We start from the raw sequence: 4,817 nt of genomic DNA on the forward strand, positions 1-4,817 counted from the left end.
CGTTTGAAATAACAGTGTTTGTATGGAAATCCGATGTCAAATAATTTTCATAAAACATCGCTTCTGAAAAATTCATGAATTGGAAACGTTTGGCACTAGGAAAAGGATTTTAAGAAGAAAAATTGGAGGGATGTAGCTGTGCCAGAAAGCGTCCAGTCGTGTTTTGAACTTTCCATACATTTGTCTGTATTTTTTCCCGCGAACAATTTTTAGTAGCAGTTCACGGCTGGTTCGCCATACAGACAAATGATTGAAACGTTTGAGACATATTTTTAGCGAGTTCCTACAAATACTGAACTGAGAGTAGGCTCTTTCTTCTCATAATTTCGTGCGCAAAAGCGGAGTCATCCCTGCCGTGCTTGAGGTGGACGGTCGTTAATGTTTCTGTGGACTTTTGTCCTCTTTGAAGACACAGATACTCCAAGTACAACTGAAAGATAAATTTTCCAGGACAGCTGTGCTCCAGATTATGCCGGTGCTACAGATTAATCCCCGTTAGGCGGCTGTCACGAATGATTAACGAGATGATGATTAATAGAACTCTTTGAAAGAGTTCTATTTCTTTGGGTGGGTTTATTTAAGGCATACGCGTTTTTCATGTTCACTCAAAAGCAGTACAGGTGCTTGAAGCGAGGAAACGGAACACCTATGCGCGCAAAAGTTGCAAATAAATCTTACCTATCTTTCTTTTCTTGACGTGTTTTCGAAGGTATGTATAAAAAAAATAATTACGTTCGTACGTATTTTGTTTTAAAAGACCAGGGCCCAGTTGTTCAAAGCCTGATTAAGCTAATCCTGGATTCACATGAACGTTGATTCCAGTTTAATTACAAACTAATAAAGATTCTTCAAAAAGATGTTTGTACCTCAGTTTTGACTTAGACTTTTCTTTACCATTAGCTTAGAACGGGTGAGATGAAAACCTCGGTTAACTTTTAATCGTGGATAAACGTTAATCGGCTTTCGAACAACCGGGCCCAGGGAAACAAAAATTTTAGCACAAGATCGAAAATGTGTATAAAGCGGTATAGATTAGTTCGCAAGAATAAATACATATTTTACGCGGCATAAGTCTGTACTCTTCCGTCGCTTTACTTTTGCAACATAAAACGATAAATTCCATTCAGCGGAGTCTATCTACTCTAAATGATAACAATACAGGAAAATAAAGATAATTTACTAGAGGAAAGCTTGGGCAAAATGGGAAAAATCGCAAAAGCAATATTGCAGTTCAACATTGCTCTTACTTAATGTAAATTCTGTACGGATATAAATTCATATATCGAGTTTTCATCAGAGGTTCAGTTAATCTTACTATCTTACAACTTACTATTATGGCGCCTACTTGACCAGCACTTTAAAATTGGTGTCAGAGCAAAAAAAAAGCAAAAACAAAACAAAAAGTGCAAAGTGCTTTTTGGTTTCAAATCTTAGGCGCAAAAATGCTTCAGAAAATAAGCCCAGCTACCGTAATCTGTTTTAGGCTGTTTTTTGTCTTAACCCATTTCAAAGCAAGAAAATACTAACGTAAATTGAAATGCAAAAAATTTACTAGATCTCCGCAATTATGTCACTGTTGAATAGGTCTGAATAGTAAACGAAATTATAAAATTGAATTAAATACTGAAAAAAAAATAACAGAAAAAACATAGAGAGAAGTGACCTATATGAAATACTTATACTTGAACTGCCAATGAAAGAATGAATAAACGAGAGATCATTGCAATTATGTACACAACTTAATCAGCTGCGAATCAGTAGAACGCCCGAAAAAAAATTCAGGCTTGAACGGAATTCGAAGCCACGACATCTGTGATACCAGTGCAGTGCTCTTCCAATTTCACCTCCACCACTTCACCTCTGTGGGACGGTATATGGCGAATTCACACAACAACGAGTTCCCAGTTGGCCGTTGTTAGCTTAAATCGAGTTAGTAGAGGTCTTGGGTTCGAATCCCGTTCAAGCCTGAATATATTTTGGCTTTCTTTTTGCGATGTTTTTTTTAAAAGTTGCCTACATAACTGCTACTGTCTCTCATTTATTCATAAAAATGTCCTCAGTAGTTTTAGTTTTGCTGAAAAACAATTCTATAATGCTTATTCAACTCATTACTGAAGGCTCCGTTTATTGATTATATTACAGCTGTGCTTTTATCGAAGCAGACGGGAAAATAGAGTACCCAACATTGTTTCAATAATAACTTCTCGGCAATAAACCCACTAATCCAATGATTCCACTGATAAAAATTCAAAGTGGGATGCTAAAACACTGAAAATTGGCAAATACGCGTTTTTGTTCGTTGAATTAAGTGATGAATACAAAATCACCGTCATACACACTGCAGGTGAGAAACGCCGTCTTTCTTTTTATTCAAATCATAAGTGAAACCAAATTGGAAAAGCCAAATGAACTTTACCAGCGCGGATCATAATAATTAGAAGACTCAATGTATTGCCGTGGAGGTAACTTTACGTATCAGTTGTTTTATACACGTTGTGAAGCCCAGTGGACATTCACGATTGAGGTGAGTGCATTATACATTAAAGAGTAAATTTTAAATTTACGCATATAATAGGGTCACTCAGCTAGGAAAATGAAGTAAAATACTTAAAATGCCGTTTTCTGTTTCCTAGACAGTTCTAAGGTTTTCAAAGGAATATAAGAACAAGCTAACATAATTTGATCTGTTTGGATTCCCTTAAGTTGAATACTGACCAAAGTCGAAAAAAAATTTAGCCAGTGGATTCTAATCTCCCAAATTTCCAAACTGCTTTTGGTTTACGAGAAATCCTAGCTACTCTTGTTTCGCACGTCTGAGTAAAGGGGTTTCAATAGAAGCCGGCAACCGGCGAATTTCGCGGCCTACTTCCCAAATCATCGCCGCCTACTTTCTGACATTAAATTTCATTTGAGTCCCCTGAGCTTCTTGAGTCACACAATTTCTCACCTGTTAAATATGAAATATGGAATAAAAAGAAAACGTTTCCTTTGTTGTGTCCATTTTTTTCTGTCGCTGTATTAGTATATTTCTGAAAGGTCACGGTTGTATTAACGATTTCAACGCGCGATGGTTTAGTTGAGAAGTCAGCCATGTTGATTAAACAGAGGAGAGGGACTGGTGTCAATTCTTGCCTCGATCACATCATCAGAGCTCTTCAGTTCCGTTCCATGTGTTTTCAACGATGGAACTCAGCCGTAAACTTACGGGATGCGGCAGTATTTTAGCATATTTTAATAAAAGATCAAGATAGGAAACAGAAACAGTATGTAAACTAAATTATTACAATTGTTTTTCCATTCATAGTTTTATCCAGTCGTCGAACTCGCCGCAAAAAATCAAAGTTAAAGGGAAAGTATCATGGGGTTTTTAGGGGGGACTGGGACTGGGACGAGAGGCTGCACAAGGCGGACGTGTTTCTTTGAGCTCTGTGGCTCTCTGAGATAAAACATGGGATAACAGCAGGAGAATGACGGAGACTAGCCGGACTGTACGTAAAAGAAGTGACCTTAGTAGTGCCAGCAGCGAAGAATCTATAAAATCTCCAAACGCAAAGCGATTTAATGAAGAAAATTCAGCCGCGACTATGGGAGACGTTGCACGTGGCGTTCAATCTGGCCAAAACTTAACACTGGCAACGATCTGGGAGGCGGTGAAAAGAATTGAAACTAATACCAACTTAATGCTGGAAGAACAGAAAACTTTAAAAAGAAATTATGAAGAACTGCGAGTTAGTCTAGAGTTCACACAAGCAAGGGTCGACTCTGTGGTGAAAGAGAATGAGGAGCTAAAGAACAAGATGAAAACAGTGTCAAACAACTGCGCTAGTCTACAGCGAAAGCCGTAGACTTGGAGAATAAGCTAGAAGCTAGCAAGGCGCAAAAGCTCTCCTTAGAGGAGAAAGTAAATGAACTTTCAGTAATGCACGATGACCTTGAGCAATACACAAGGAAATTTAACTCAGAGATATATGGCATTCCCGAAGAAAGCGAAGAAGATACAGAACAGATCATCTTAGACCTTGCGAAATGCTTGAACGTGGACCTGGTACCAGAAGACGTCGATATTTCTCACCGCATGAAAAAAGGTAACATCCAGCCAAGGCCAATAATCGTTAGATTTTCCAATTACTATAGTAAAGAAAGAATGTATCACAATCGCCGTAAGCTGCGCAGAGTAAACGTTCGGGAGTCTTTGCGAGGCGCAGAAAGAGTGTACATAAACGAAAATCTGACGGCTCAAAGGGCAAGTTTATTCAAGAAAGTGCGAGATAAGAAGCGTCTTCACGAAGAATGGCGAGTTTGGACTCTTGATGGAAAGATTTACGTCAAAACAGATCCCGCAAGCACCGCAATAATTAAAATACAACATCTTAAAGATCTCGAAAAGCTTTAGATTTCACTGAGTACGAATAATATTTATATCAATTCTTTCGTCAATTCTTCCCTGCCTGCACGACATTGTTTGAAACTATATTAGTTTTTTTTTATCCCAACAAGTCATGTTTTTTTTCTCTCTTTTGAGTAAGATCTCGGGTTAGAAATTTGCATTCGATTTTCGGTGGAACTACTTAATCCCAGGAGAAAGAATTATTTTATACCATTGTGATTGTTGTTGATAGTGTTACTAGCTCTATATTGTGTTACACTATCTATTCTATAGGCGAATAATCCAGGGATAGTTCACGGTTCCAACTCGTCTTTATTTCTGTTATTTCGAATTGCGATTACGGTTGCTAAAAGCGAAACAAAATACAAATTACTAAGGAATACAAATGACGACTATGAAACGACGAAAATACAGGAAACGGAAAGAAACT

General features: G+C 37.8%; 1 pseudogene; it reads left to right on the top strand.

The window, feature by feature from the left end:
* Nucleotides 1-3,436: 3,436 nt before the first annotated feature.
* LOC146484341 (uncharacterized) lies at nt 3,437-4,393 on the top strand (annotated as a pseudogene).
* The last annotated feature ends 424 nt before the right edge of the window (nt 4,394-4,817 follow it).

This window comes from Pavona decussata, unplaced genomic scaffold, assembly GCF_977016875.1.
Source record: "Pavona decussata unplaced genomic scaffold, jaPavDecu1.1 SCAFFOLD_34, whole genome shotgun sequence".
NCBI lineage: Eukaryota > Metazoa > Cnidaria > Anthozoa > Scleractinia > Agariciidae > Pavona > Pavona decussata.